General features: G+C 43.0%; 1 protein-coding gene and 1 long non-coding RNA gene across 5 annotated transcripts in view; one reads left to right on the forward strand and one right to left on the reverse strand.

The window, feature by feature from the left end:
- Positions 1-16,061, forward strand: part of LOC139259998 (microtubule-associated protein 2-like) — a 607,920-nt gene that overhangs the window by 160,697 nt on the left and 431,162 nt on the right. The window contains exon 3 of the mRNA XM_070876037.1: positions 11,436-11,484. The gene's annotated coding sequence lies outside the window, so the exon portion shown is untranslated. The remainder of the gene's footprint in view (positions 1-11,435; positions 11,485-16,061) is intronic.
- The window catches only part of LOC139259999 (uncharacterized), a 90,161-nt gene that overhangs the window by 10,571 nt on the left and 63,529 nt on the right, over positions 1-16,061 (reverse strand). The gene's annotated exons all lie outside the window — the stretch shown is intronic.

The following is a 16,061-nucleotide window of genomic DNA, read 5'->3' on the forward strand; positions in this document are numbered from 1 at the left end:
GCTCACACAGTACTCAGCCTCGTGGAGTTCTTCTATACACAACAATTGGAACCTTCACGCAACCATGGCTGCCATTGGAATATTAGAGAGTTTCGTAGAGAGTGATGATTGGGAAGCCTTCGTCGAGCATCTCGACGTGTACTTGGTGGCCATCGAGCTGGAAGGTGACACTAATGAGCCAAGTGCAGGGCGGTTTTCCTCACTGTCTGTGGGCCTAAAATATATGGCCTCATCAAAAATCTGCTCGCACCGACAAAACCAACGGAGAAGGAATATACAGAGTTGTGCACGCTGGTTTGGGACCACCTCAAGCCGAAGGACAGTATCCTCATGGCCAGATATCATTTTTACACGCACCATCGCTCTGGGGGCCAGGACGTGGCGGATTATGTCGCCAACCTGAGACGCCTCGCGGGACCTTGCGATTTTGGAGCTGCGTTGGGGAAAATGCTGCGGGACTTTTTCGTGCTGGGCATCAACCACGAGGTCATTCTTCGAAAACTGCTGGCTACCGAAACCCTAGACCTGAGCAGGGCCATCGTGATCGCCCAGGCATGCATGGCCACGGACGATAATACCAAACAGATATCTTCTCAACATCGAAGCTCACCGGCAAGTACTGTGCATAAAATGATGTCGCTAGCAGGCCGAACTATATATGGCAGGGCCTATACGTCTGCGGCTGCAAGACTTGTAATGACTCAGAGTCCGCCATCGGGGGTGAATGTGAATCCATTAGCACTGTGTTGGCGCTGCGGGTGTAATCATCGGGCCCATCAATGAAAATTCAAGCACTACGTGTGCAAAGGCTGCGCAACGATGGGGCACCTCCAACGAATGTGCAAACGTGCGACACACCACGTGGCCAGAGGATGATCAATCCGGCACGGATCACGCAGCACAGGTAACTCAACCCCAGGAAGAAGTGTATAGGGTACATACCTTCCCCACCAAGAGCCCTACTATAATGCTGAAAGTCAAATTAAATGGAGTTCCAGTATCCATGGAGTTGGACACGGGTGCGAGTCAGTCAATAATGAGCCAGAAGGCTTTCGACAAACTGTGGGGCAATAAGGCACAAAGGCCCAAACTGAGCCCGATTAATCCAAAGCTGCGTACCTACAACAAAGAGCTCATACCAGTCATTGGAAGTGCAGCTGTGAAGGTATCGTATGATGGAGCTGTGCATGACCTATCATTATGGATCGTTCCAGGCAATGGCCCAACGCTGTTCGGCAGAAGCTGGCTAGAAAAGATTAGATGGAATTGGAACGACATCAAAGCACTATCTTCAGTGGATGACGCCTCATGTGCTCAAGTGCTGAGCAAGTTTCCCTCGCTATTCCAACCAGGCATCAGCAACTTCACAGGCGCCGAGGTACAGATTCATCTCGGCCCCGATGTACGGCCCGTCCATTACAAGGCTCAGGCAGTTCCGTACATGATGAGGGAGAAAGTTGAGATCGAACTGGACAGACACCAACGCAAAAGAATCATATCGCCAGTCAAGTTCAATGAATGGGCCAGTCCAATTGTTCCGGTGTTGAAAAGCGATGGCACGGTCAGAATCTGCAGAGACTACAAGGTAACAATTAACCGAGTCTCACTACAGGACCAGTACCTGCTACCCAAGGCGGATGATCTGTTCATAACGTTAGCAGGGGGGAAGTCGTTCACCAAGTTGGACCTAACCTCCGCCTACATGACACAGGAGCTGGCTGAATCTTCGAAAAGACTGACGTGCATCAACACGCACAAAGGGCTGTTTATATACCACAGGTGCCCTTTCGTGATTTGCTCAGCTGCAGCCATTTTCCAGAGAAACATGGAGAGTTTGCTGAAATCTGTTCCGTGCACCGTTGTGTTTCACGACGACATTCTGATCACTGGTTGTGACACCATCGAACATCTACACAACCAGGAAGAGGTTCTAAGTCGCCTAGACAGAGTGGGACTCAGGCTGAAACGCTCCAAATGTGTTTTCCTGGCGCCAGAAGTCGAATTTGTGGGAAAAAGATTGCAGCAGACGGCATCAGGCCCACGAACTCAAAGACAGAGGCTATCAAGAATGCACCCAGACCACAGAATGTGACGGAGCTGTGTTCATTCCTGGGACTCCTCAACTATTTCGGTAACTTTCTATCTGGGTTGAGCACGTTGTCAGAGCCTTTGCACATGTTGCTACGTAAGGGTGACGACTGCGTTTGGGGCAAATCTAAAGACACAGCCTTTGAGAAGGCCAGGAACCTGCTATGTTCAAATAAGTTACTTGTACACTATGACCCATGTAAACGTTTAGTGCTAGCTTGTGACGCCTCATCGGACGGGGTCGGCTGTGTGTTACAGCAAGCCAATGTATCGGGCAACCTCCAACTAGTTGCATATGCGTCTAGAAGTCTGTTGAGAAAGAGGCGTTAGCATGCATATATGGGGCTAAGAAAATGCACCAATACATATTTGGACTTCGATTTGAGCTTGAAACTGACCACAAGCCGCTCATTTCGCTGTTTTCAGAGAGCAAAGGTATAAATACCAATGCTTCATTCCGCATCCAAAGATGGGCACTAACATTATCCGCTTATGACTATGTTATACGCCACAGACCAGGCACTGAGAACTGTGCCAATGCTCTCAGCTGGCTACCATTACCCACCACTGAGATTGAAATGGTGCAGCCCGCAGACTTGCTACTGGTCATGGATGCTTTTGAGAGTGAGGGGTCACCTGTCACGGCTCGCCAGATCAGGACCTGGACCAGCCAGCATCCTGTGCTATCATTAGTAAAGAGTTGCGTCCTAAATGGGAACTGGTCGGCCGTTCCTGGGAAAATGCAAGATGAAAATGCAAATGTCCATCCAGTCAGATTGTCTCTTATGGGGTAATCGCATGGTTTTGCCAAAAAAAGGCAGGGAAACGTTTATACATGACCTACACATTACTCATCCAGGCATTGTCATGATAAAGACAATTGCCAGGTCGCATGTTTGGTGGCCCGCATTGACTCGGACATGGAGTCATGTGTGCATCAGTGCAACACTTGCTCGCAATTGAGCAATGCCCCAAGGGAGGCTCCACTGAGTCTGTGGTTATGGCCCTCCAAACCATGGTCCAGGATCCACGTAGATTTTGCCAGCCCCTTTCTAGGAAAGATGTTTTTAGTAGTTGTGGACACTTACTCCAAATGGACTGTGTTGTGTATGGAGAAAAGAGTCAGACTGGACACTGTGAGCTCAAAGTAAAGCATGACCTTAGTCTTTTATTGCAGGTCTCCAGAGTGCCTCTCCAACCTGTGAAGCCTCGTTAAATGCCTGTGCTCCCAAGGGATTATGGGAATTCAGCAGAGAAGGACAAAGGGTTTAATTATGAGGGGGAAAATAGAGTATGAGTGGAAGCTTGCCGGGAACATAAAAACTGACCGCAAAAGCTTCTATAGATATGTGAAGAGAAAAAGATTAGTGAAGACAAACGTAGGTCCCTCGAAGTCAGATTCAGATGAATTTATAATGGGGAACAAAGAAATGGCAGACCAGTTGAACAAATACTTTGGTTCTGTCTTCACGAAGGAAGACACAAATAACCTTCCGGAAGTACGAGGGGACCGAGGGTCTAGTGAGAAGGAGAAACTGAAGGATATCCTTATTAGGCGGGAAATTGTGTTAGGAAAATTGATGGGATTGAAGGCCGATAAATCCCCTGGGCCTGATAGTCTGCATCCCAGAGTACTTAAGGAAGTGGCCCTAGAAATAGTGGATGCAGTGATGATCATTTTCCAACAGTCTATCGAATCTGGGCCAGTTGCTATGCACTGGAGGGTAGCTAATGTAACACCACTTTTTAACAAAGTAGGGAGAGAGAAAACGGGTAATTATAGACCGGTTAGCCTGACATCAGTAGCGGGGAAAATGTTGGAATCAATTATTAAAGATGAAATAACAGCGCATTTTGAAAGCAGTGACAGGATCGGTCCAAGTCAACATGGATTTATGAAAGGGAAATCATGCTTGAGTAATCTTCTGGAATTTTTTGAGGATGTAACTGGTAGAGTGGACAAGGGAAAACCAGTGGATGTGGTGTATTTGGACTTTCAAAAGGTTTTTGACAAGGTCCCACAGAAGAGATTGGTGGGTACAAAATTAAAACACGTGGTACTGGGGGTAATGTACTGACGTGGATAGAGAACTGGTTGGCAGACAGGAAGCAGAGAGTCGGGATAAACAGGTCCTTTTCTGAATAGCAGGCAGTGACTAGTGGGGTGCCGCAAGGCTCAGTGCTGGGACCCCAGCTATTTACAATATACATTAATGATTTAGATGAAGGAATTAAGTGTAATATCTCCAAGTTTGCAGATGACACTAAACTGGGTGGCGGTGTGAGCTTTGACGAGGACGCTAAGAGGCTGCAGGGTGACTTGGACAGGTTCGATGAGTGGACAAATGCATGGCAGATGCAGTATAATGTGGATAAATGTGAGGTTATCCACTTTAGGGGCAAAAACATAAAGGCAGAATATTATCTGAATGGCGGCAGATTAGGAAAAGGGGAGGTACAACGAGATCTGGGTGTCATGGTACATCTTTCATTGAAAGTTGGCATGCAGGTACAGCAGGTGGTGAAGAAGGCAAATGGTATGTTGGCTTTCATAGCTAGGGGATTTGAGTATAGGAGCAGGGAGGTCTTACTGCAGTTGTACAGGGCCTTGGTGAGGCCTCACCTGGAATATTGTGTTCAGTTTTGGTCTCCTAATCTGAGGAAGGACGTTCTTGCTATTGAAGGAGTGCAGCGAAGGTTCACCAGACTGATTCCCGCGATGGCTGGACTGACATATGAGGAGAGACTGGGTCGACTGGGCTTGTATTCACTGGAGTTTAGAAGGATGAGAGGGGATCTCATCGAAACATATAAAATTCTGACGGGACTGGACAGGTTAGATACAGGAAGAATGTTCCCAATGTTGGGGAAGTCCAGAACCAGGGGACACAGTCTAAGGATAAGGGGTAAGCCATTTAGAACTGAGATGAGGAGAAACTTCTTCACTCAGAGAGTTGTTAACCTGTGGAATTCCCTACCGCCGAGAGTTGTTGATGCCAGTTCGTTGGATATATTCAAGAGGGAGTTAGATGTGGCCCTTATGGCTAATGGGATCAAGGGGTATGGAGAGAAAGCAGGAAAGGGGTACTGAGGGAATGATCAGCCATGATCTTTTTGAATGGAGGTGCAGGCTCGAAGGGCCGAATGGCCTACTCCTGCACCTATTTTCTATGTTTCTATGTTTCTATCCCTTGGGACTCCAGGGGATGAGCCCTCTGTTGGCTGTACAGAGTAAATACAAGTATATGTATCTAACAACACTACCCCGCAAAAGTCAATAGTGTAACTATTTACAATGTGAGTCAATCTGGGGCCCTTCTTGCCCTGGTTGATCGTCTTGGTGTGAAAGCTGGTGTTGTTGAATCATCTGTTGGGCCCTCGCTGGGCTGCTGTGCAGCTGGCCTTGCTTGGCTACCTGGTGTGTTCGGCCCTGCTGGGCTGCTGTGGATGATGGGTTCTGCTTCGTGGTCAAACGTGGTGCCGATTACCACTGGTGTCTATGTTGGAGGATCAAAAAAGGTAGGGTCCAAGGTGGGTTGCTCAGGGTAGTCCATGAATCTGAGTTTGATTTGGTCCAAGTGGTTTGTGTTTGTCCTGAATTATGGTCATGGTCCCAAGTGGGTTGCTGGCACTGTTTTGGCCAATGAAGGGAATAGGGTGTTTATAATCAAACTGTTAAATGGCCAAACGTGCAGAAAACATTTAGATCAGACCAAATTGTGATTTACTGACAACCAGGAATGACTTGAAGAGGACATCACCATCGACAATCCACCAACACACACCCAACCAGCAATCGACCTCGCTGTCAATCATGAGGAGGAACCCACCATTCCTGACAGTCCGGTCAGACCAGCCGCGGCGCAGTGCAGCAATGGTCCGGCCAACTCACACACGCCAGGGTTTGAACTTAGACGATCAACCAGGGAGCGAAGGGCTCCGGATCGCCTCAACTTGTAAATAACTTGTACCGAAAACTTTTGGGGGGGAGTGATGTTATGTATATAACTATGTAATACTTGCCACCAGAGGGCGCGACTGTTGGAGTCCTAATGGTCACCTGCACACACGTGCAGGGCCAGTATAAAAGGTTGGCTGCCATGTTTAGGCACTCTGGAGTTGTAATAAAGAAGACTAAGGTCACAAAATTTAGCTCACAGTACTCAGCCTCGTGGAGTTCTTCTATACACAACACTTTCGGCTCTCTTGGGACCCGTACGCCACGTCCAGAATACCGACAGGGTCAAACCTGTCAGTACAGCCCTTCCAGCAGTGGTGAGTGTGAAGACCTGCAAAAAGGTAAGTTAAAGTTTTTATTTTAAAATTATTTTGCAGCGATTTAGTAGGTGAATGTTTTGTGTATTTTTTTGTTGTTGTTTGCAATTGTTTTTTTCCCCTTCCCAAGGCCTCTCTTGCAGCACTACTGGCCTCGGATTAAAGTTGCCGAAACTTGCGGTTTGCACCGCAAATCCTCATGCAACACTGATTTTACTGATGCGCCCAAGTAAAGGCCAAAAGTTAGCCCCGAAAACTGTAGCGCAGCGAAAATGGTAATTTTGGCGTAAAATTACTGTTTTCGCAAAACCCGAAAATCCATAATCTGCTAACCCGAAAATGACCCGTTTATTCCTACTCTCTGTTTTCTGTCCATTAACTAATCCTTAATTCATGCTAATATATTGCCCCCAATCCCATGAGCCCTAATTTTGTGTGGCACCTTATCGAATGCTTTTTAAAAATCCAAATACACCACATCCAGTAGTTCCTCTTTATCTACCCTGTTAGTTACAACCTCAAAAAATCTATTAGATTTGTCAAACACAATTTCCCGTTCATAAATCCATGTTGTCTCAGCCCAATCCAATTTTCATTTTCTAAATGCCCCGTTACCACGCTCCTAATAATAGATTCTAGCATTTTCCCTACTACTGATGTCAGGCTAACTGGTCTGTAGTTCTCTGTTTTCTCTCTGCCTCCTTTCTTGAATAGCGGGGGTTACGTTTGCTACCCTCTAATCCACGGGTACCATTCTAAATCTAGGGAAGTCTGGAAGGTGAAAATCACTATCTCTGAAGCCACCTCTTTTAAAACCCTCGGATGTAGGCTATCACATCCAGGGATTTGTCAGCTTTTAGTCCCATTAATTTCTCGACTACTGTTTCTTCACTAATACTAATTTGTTCAAGTTCCTCAATCTCACTAGACCCTTGATTCCCCACTATTTCCGGAATGTTTTTTGTGTCTTCTGTAAAGTATTTGTTTAATGTCTCTGCCATTTCCTTATTCCTCATTATAATTTCTCCTGTCTTTGCCTGTAAGGGTCCCACATTTACTTTTGCTAATCTCTTCTGTTTTACATACCTTTAGAAGCTTTTACAATCTATTTTCATGCCTCTTGCTAGTTTATTCTCGTATCCTATTTTCCTTCTCTATGAATTTCTTGGTCATCCTTTGCTGAATTCTAAAATCTTCCTAATCCTCAGGCTTACACTACCTTTTTGGCAATATTATAAACCTCTTCCTTTAATCTAATATTATCTTTAACATCTATTGTTAGCCACGGTTGGACCACTTTTCTCTTGGAGTTTTTATTCCTTAAGGGAATGTATATTTGTTGCGAATGATGAATTATGTTTGCTATTGCATATGTATTGTCATATCTTTTAATCTAGTTTAACAATCTGCATTAGCCAACTCATTCCTCATATCTAAATAGTTTGTTTTGTTCAGATTTAAGACCCTAGTTTTGGCTTAACTGAATCACTCACAAATTCAACATAACATTCTATTTTATTATGATCACTCTTCCCCAGAGGCTCGTTTACTGCAAGGTTGTTAATTAACCCTGTCTCATTGCACAATATTAAATCTAAAATAGCCTGTTCCCTAGTTGGTTCCTTGACATACTGGTCTAGAAAACTATCTTGAATGCATTCCATGAACTCGTCCTCTACACGATTACTGCAAATTTAGTTTGCCCAATCTATATGAAGATTAATGTTCCCCATGTTACCCTTGTTACATGCACCTCCAATTGCCTGACACACTAACTGTTAGAGGGCCTATAAAGTACTCTCAGCATTTTTTTCTGCCCCTTGTTGTTTCTTGGCTCCAAGAAACTGATTCTTCATCTTGATTTTCTTTCTACTGACTGTATCTCATCCTTACTTATCAGGACTAACCCCCCATTTCCATTTTGCCTATCTCTTCTAAAAATCAAGTATCCTGGAATATCTTGGTCACATCTCCATAATGGCTATTAGATCAAACTCATTTATTTCTATCTGTGCTATTGATGAATCTATTTTGTTGTGAATTTTTTGCATTTCGATATACTGCCTTTAGCTTTAACTTTTTTTAAATTTTCCCTGATGTCACCTTTGTCAATAATGCCCTGTTAACTTTGTTAAGCTCGCTCTGGATAAGATTGTATAGGTAAGAATGGAACTAAGTTAGAGTAGTCCCTCTGAGCTGGGCAACTGTGTTGGAGGAGGCTTGTGTGATTAGTTATGTGAAAGGCCGCAGAAATAAAGAAGGATAATGCTTCACCGTCACAGAAAGTATAATTCTTAAACTTGATTACGGTTGTTTTGGTGCTGTGGGAGAGATGGAAACCTAATGGAAAGGATTTAAATAGGAAGTTGCAGGATAGGTGGGCATGGATCTGGGAAATTACAACGCATTGAAAAGGAAAGAAATATTCTAGATGGGATGAAAGTTAGTGAGCATCGAAGAGTCAAGGTGAGTTTTTTCTTAGATGGGCAAGTGATTATGGTAGTCTTATGACCTAATTGTATTACATTGATATACTGGTTCATGGCTTTTGAGTATCTATGATATGGTATCCATTTTTCTAACTTGGAATGACTGTTGAATATTTATGTCATCAGTAATGAGTCATTCAATCTTTGTTTTTTTTCATGATAATCATTGTGGTAAAAGAGGTTTTAGTGAAGGAAAAAATGACTGCTTACAGAACCATCAACATCAGGAACATTTTAGGAGTTGAGTTTAAAGTCCATGAAAATGTGTGGCAGATCAAAACACCAAGTCAGAGCTGGAAAAGAAGGCTAGGGTGGTGACCGAAAGTGTGGTTGAAGAGATAAGACTTGAGGTCGTTTTTGAAAGTGGGGAGAGATATGACAAGGCAGAGTGCATTGGGAAGTTAGTTCCAGAGCTCAGGGATGTGCTGAATGAAGGTTCTGCCACCGTAGGTGAAGCAGAGTGGGTGGGGAAGCAAAGAAGGCCAAAGTCCGAGTGGAAGGTACTCCTTGGGCCAAGAGGCTGGAAATGGTTTTGGGTACAGTGAGGCAATACCGCAGAGGAATTTATAGACAAAGATAAGGAGCCAATGGTAGGACAACAATGTTGGGGGTAATAAATTAACTGGACATAATGAAACATAAGATGTGGGTGGTGGGGATCTGGATGAGTTGAAGTTTGTATTCAATGAAACATGGGAGACATAAGAGAAGTTGAGCCTGGAGGAGTCGAAATTGTTGGGTTTTGTGGTGGAGTTGAAGTAGGAGCTAAGGCGGGCAATATTTCAGAGGTGAACATTCTTGGCAATGGATTGGAATGTGAAGTTTGATGCTGAATTTTGCATCAAAATTTATATCAGTGTTGAAACGATACTACCTGTAATACTTAGACTAGCATTATGGAACTGTTATAACACTAAAATCCACAGTAAGTATAATCATTTCAAATTGCAGATGTTCTCCACATGCTCTTCTTGTTCCTTCTGCTGGAACTAACTACTCTCTTTAGTTTCAAAAATAGTTTATTTAATTTATTGGAAAATGACAATTAAGTGGGGATATGAAGAAGTGGCCTGGGGGCAATCTAATGCCAATAATAAGCACCATTTCATGTGCAACTTGGGGTTCTTCCCTCACTAGTGAGTGCTTTAGTGCTTGGCTTCATTTTGTGGCAAAACTGCCACTGGTGTAATTAAAATATGCCTGTTCCATCCCCGTCACAATTTATATCTCCTGTGTTTTTAACATTAGAATTTCCCAAAGGGCAAAAACTGTAATTATCAAAATTTTAGGTATTTTCACATTGTAATGATTCTAATCCTAATAATCTTAACAAACATGTTGGATAATAACATTTACTTTTTGGCCTGATTAAACTTATTTTAACATATTACTTTAAGAAAGGTCATTACCCTGTAACATCATTGACATTACATAATAATATGATTTTAAAAATCTATTTTGGCATACCTCTTGCAATAATCAGTATGTCATTTTTAGCTATCCTTGTTCTCTCTCATGTATGCAGACATGAATAGAGTTCTTTCAAAGATTCATTAATGTCACTATCATTAAGTTGCATAAACTATGAATATGCTTAATGGAATTACATGTAGCATTCTCTAATAAAACATTTACAACATAATTGTTTTAAATCCCCTTAGTAATCTGAAATCTCTGAAAATTGAAGACCTACTTTACTGACTATCGGCAGAAATTGAAATGCTGCACTGACCATTGTCATTTTTAGTATTTAATCAAAACCATCTATTTGTATCATGTAGTCTTTTTTAATAATATGCCAAATGCGCAGCCAGATAGTTCTTCATCTGTTTGCAATTCCTTCATGGTGGTGAAGTAATTTCCTGATTGCCAAACACTATCTAAAAATCAGATTATTATTCTTGTATGCCTCTAGACTATTTTGTATAATCTTTTAGTGGAAATATGCAACAAGCAAAAAAAACATTTAGACCGTAAAAAAACAGTTAGGTGTTTGTTAGTATGAATTGCTGATCTTGTATTCCTTGATCTCCTGGCACGATATTGTAAAGGATTAGGGCTCTGATCCAAGGGACGTGCTTCGCTGGTTGCAATTAAAATCCTCGTCGGGGAGGATGTGTCGGCAACTCCCGACAAGCCTCTTAAACAGATGAGAATGCAGCAGCATCCTTTATAACAGTCATGGCCGACTAACTACTGCCTGCCACCACCCTCCCCCCCCTCCCCCCACTCCCACCCCCAGCCCCGCCCTGCCTTCGAGATATTTCTGAGGCTGCTGAGTGCTAAGACTACTGCAAGAACATTTTTCACTTGCAGTAACTTCTGACCCAGCAGAGTCAATTGGATCTATATTTTTTTGTGTGCGAGAGGGCTGAATCAGGCTACAATAGAATCATCATGCAGTCATTTGAGAATACAAATTACGCAGTGCAAGGTATCAGCTGGTAAGATTGCTCGGAAATGGCCATTTCTGAATTAAGAAGACCACTTAGAACACAAGTAATTTAAACAAGAAATGTCTCCAGGGATGAGTAGGAATTGCATTTTTAGTCTGAAACTGACTGGAATGATTTTTTTTTCCAGAGTACGGCTGATTTTTCAAATTAGAAAACGTGAAAGATCTGCTTGAAAGGTATGGTCCTCAATTCTTTCTGTACAATGATAATGGAGAGCAATTGTTAAATCACTCACTGCCTTTAAAAATAAGGAACAATACATTTGGTTATTAATTGTACAGCAGTTTGTGTTTAATGGTGAATAGGTCTGTGATTGCATTTTCAAATCTGGAAGATTCTATTTTGTAGGAGAGAAATGAATCTAATCCTCATTTTTTCTGGTCAGTTTCACACATACCCTGTCAGACAACAGAGAGAGACGGAATACTGAGAGAATCAAAATGGATCATTGCATAGTTAAACAGATATCATGTGGGCTGATTACAAAGTTATTTGCTTTTTCTGCTACATGAAAATTTTAAACATCTTTATAAACCATAATGTTACCACCATAATTCAGTTAAGATGTTGAATTGCAATATGAGCATTTTCAATTTGCTTTATGTAATTTTCATCTATGAAGTACTAAAACATGAAGCTAACTCATATCGGATTGCTTGCATTAGAAAGGCCTTGTTTTTCCCAAAGGCAAAATATTTAGTTTGCCGTTACTTTCCATGGATCAGTTGAAGCTTCTGATTCTTGGCGGTGACCTTCTCCTTTGTCATTTTTATAAATGCCTTGTGGTCTTTGCTTGTTTGGGCCAACTACTGAGGGCTGTGATCTTTCCCCTCTTTCCCCACCTCCCCTAATATATTTGGGATGGCTCATGTCTTCACCCACTCCAAATTCCAGATGTCTTTCTACTTTTCAAATGTAGTTGTGCCTCTGCCTTGCGGCATTATGCATGTGCAAGGGCAACAGGTGAGAACAAGGTTGAGCTCAGCTGTGATGATGCCATAATCAAAGAGCCTGCCAACACTCATTGACTAGACTCGAATTTGAAGAATTACCAGCTAGATGAGGTAAGAGAATTGCTCGTGTCCTTGAAACTGTACCACTGAAGGAGTTGACACTTTTAGGAGAGGGCATAGAAAATTATGGCAGGGGAAATGGACTTTGGTACTGATTGATTTAGCGACATGTAATAAACTATAGCCCAGAAATTATTGTTCGCACTATTAGCGAACAAACAGTTGACACATTCTTATGACGTTCTTCTATTTACTATTTTAGTGAATGGATTAATCCGTATAAAATAAATGGCTGAATACTTGCATTAAAATAGTGGGCATGGGAAGTCTCACAAGCATGTTAAACAGTCATTTGCTAATATTAAAGCTTACAAGTTGACCCAATCAACAACTCTGCCACAGATGTTGTCATCATGGTCATGATGGTCTTACAGTAAATCTAATGGGAAGTCTTCACTTCATAGTCATAAGGGGTGCGGTAGCATAGTGGTTATGTTACTGGTTTAGTAATCCAGTGGCTTGAACCAAAGATCATAGAATCTTACAGCACAGAAGGAGGCGATTCGGCCCATCGTGTCTGTGTCAGCTCTTTGAAAGAGCTATCCAATTCATCCCACTCCCTGCTCTTTCCCCAAAGCCCTGCAATTTTCTCCCGATCAAATATTTATCCAATTCCCTTTTGACTGTTACTATTGAATCTGCTTCCATCACCTTTTCAGGCAGTGCATTCCAGATCACAATATCTCGCTGCGTAAACAAAATATTCTTCTCATGTCACCTTTGGCTCTTTTGCCAATTACCTTAAATCTGGCTCCTCTGGTTGCCAACCCTTCTGCCACTGGAAATAGTTTCTCCTTATTTACTTCATCAAAACCGGCTCATAATTTTTAACACTTCTATCTTATCCTTCTCTATTCTAAAGAGAACAATCCCAGCTTCTTGAGTCCCTCCAATAACTGAAGTAATTCATTTCCTCTGCACCCTCTCCAAGGCCTCAACATCCTTCTAAAGTGTGGTCTGGAGACACGAGTTCAAATTGTATCATGACAGCTGTGGAATTTAAATTCAGTAAATTAAGTAAATCTGGAATACATAAGAACATAAGAAACAGGAGCAGAAGTAGGCCATATGGCCCCTCGAGCCTGCTCCGCCATTTAATACGATCATGGCTGATCCTATCATGGACTCAGGTCCACTTCCCTGCTCGCTCCCCATAACCCCTTCATCCCTTATCGGTTAAGAAGCTGTCTATCTCTGCCTTAAATTTATTCAATGTCCCGGCTTCCACACCTCTCTGAGGCAGCGAATTCCACAGATTTACAACCCTCGGAGAGGAGAAATTCCTCCTCATCTCAATTTTAAATGGTTGGCCCATTATTCTAAGATTATGCCCCCTAGTTGTAGTCTCCCCTATCAGTGGAAACATCTGAAAAGAAACATCTGAACATAGGAAAAGGGGGTGGGGTAGCATTGCTGGTTAAAGAGGAGATTAATGCAGTAGTTAGGAAGGATATTAGCTTGGATGATGTGGAACCTATATGGATAGAGCTGCAGAACACCAAAGGGCAAAAAACGCTGGTGGGAGTTGTGTACAGACCTCCAAACAGTAGTAGTGATGTTGGGGAGGGCATCAAATAGGAAATTAGGAGTGCATGCAATAAAGGTGCAGCAGTTATGGGTAACTTTAATATGCATATAGATTGGACTAACCAAACTGGAAGCAATACGGTGGAGGAGGATTTCCTGGAGTGCATAAGGGATGGTTTTCTAGACCAATATGTTGAGGAACCAACTAGGGGGGAGGCCATCTTAGACTGGGTGTTGTGTAATGAGAGAGGATTAATTAGCAATCTCATTGTGCGAGGCCCCTTGGGGAAGAGTGACCATAATATGGTGGAATTCTACATTAGGATGGAGAATGAAACAGTTAATTCAGAGACCATGGTCCAGAACTTAAAGAAGGGTAACTTTGAAGGTATGAGGCGTGAATTGGCTAGGATAGATTGGCGAATGATACTTAAGGGGTTGACAGTGGATGGGCAATGGCAGACATTTAGAGACCGCAAGGATGAACTACAACAATTGTACATCCCTGTCTGGTGTAAAAGTAAAAAAGGGAAGGTGGCTCAACCGTGGCTATCAAGGAAAATCAGGGATAGTATTAAAGCCAAGGAAGTGGCATACAAATTGGCCAGAAATAGCAGTGAACCTGGGGACTGGGAGAAATTTAGAACTCAGCAGAGGAGGACAAAGGGCTTGATTAGGGCAGGGAAAATAGAGTACGAGAGGAAGCTTGCAGGGAACATTAAGACGGACTGCAAAAGTTTTTATAGATATGTAAAGAGAAAAAGGTTAGTAAAGACAAACGTAGGTCCCCTGCAGTCAGAATCAGGGGAAGTCATAATGGGGAACAAAGAAATGGCAGACCAATTGAACAAGTACTTTGGTTCGGTATTCACTAAGGAGGACACAAACAACCTTCCGGATATAAAAGGGGCCAGAGGGTCTAGTAAGAAGGAGGAACTGAGGGAAATCCTTATTAGTCGGGAAATTGTGTTGGGGAAATTGATGGGATTAAAGGCCGATAAATCCCCAGGGCCTGATGGACTGCATCCCAGAGTACTTAAGGAGGTGGCCTTGGAAATAGCGGATGCATTGACAGTCATTTTCCAACATTCCATAGACTCTGGATCAGTTCCTATGGAGTGGAGGGTAGCCAATGTAACCCCACTTTTTAAAAAAGGAGGGAGAGAGAAAACAGGGAATTACAGACCGGTCAGCCTGACATCAGTAGTGGGTAAAATGATGGAATCAATTATTAAGGATGTCATAGCAGCGCATTTGGAAAGAGGTGACATGATAGGTCCAAGTCAGCATGGATTTGTGAAAGGGAAATCATGCTTGACAAATCTTCTGGAATTTTTTGAGGATGTTTCCAGTAGAGTGGACAAGGGAGAACCAGTTGATGTGGTATATTTGGACTTTCAGAATACTTTCGACAAGATCCCACACAAGAGATTAATGTGCAAAGTTAAAGCACATGGGATTGGGGGTAGTGTGCTGACATGGATTGAGGACTGGTTGTCAGACAGGAAGCAAAGAGTAGGAGTAAATGGGTACTTTTCAGAATGGCAGGCAGTGACTAGTGGGGTACCGCAAGGTTCTGTGCTGGGGCCCCAACTGTTTACATTGTACATTAATGATTTGGACGTGGGGATTAAATGTAGTATCTCCAAATTTGCGGATGACACTAAGTTGGGTAGCAGTGTGAGCTGCGAGGAGGATGCTATGAGGCTGCAGAATGACTTGGATAGGTTAGGTGAGTGGGCAAATGCATGGCAGATGAAGTATAATGTGGATAAATGTGAGGTTATCCACTTTGGTGGTAAAAACAGAGCGACAGACTATTATCTGAATGGTGACAGATTAGGAAAAGGGGAGGTGCAACGAGACCTGGGTGTCATGGTACATCAGTCATTGAAGGTTGGCATGCGGGTACAGCAGGCGGTTAAGAAAGCAAATGGCATGTTGGCCTTCATAGCGAGGGGATTTGAGTACAGGAGCAGGGAGGTGTTGCTACAGTTGTACAGGGCCTTGGTGAGGCCACACCTGGAGTATTGTGTACAGTTTTGGTCTCCTAACTTGAGGAAGGACATTCTTGCTTTTGAGGAAGTCCAGCGAAGGTACACCAGACTGATTCCCGGCATGGCGGGACTGACATATCAAGAAAGACTGGATCA

Source organism: Pristiophorus japonicus, chromosome 3, assembly GCF_044704955.1.
Source record: "Pristiophorus japonicus isolate sPriJap1 chromosome 3, sPriJap1.hap1, whole genome shotgun sequence".
NCBI classification, from domain to species: Eukaryota; Metazoa; Chordata; class Chondrichthyes; family Pristiophoridae; genus Pristiophorus; species Pristiophorus japonicus.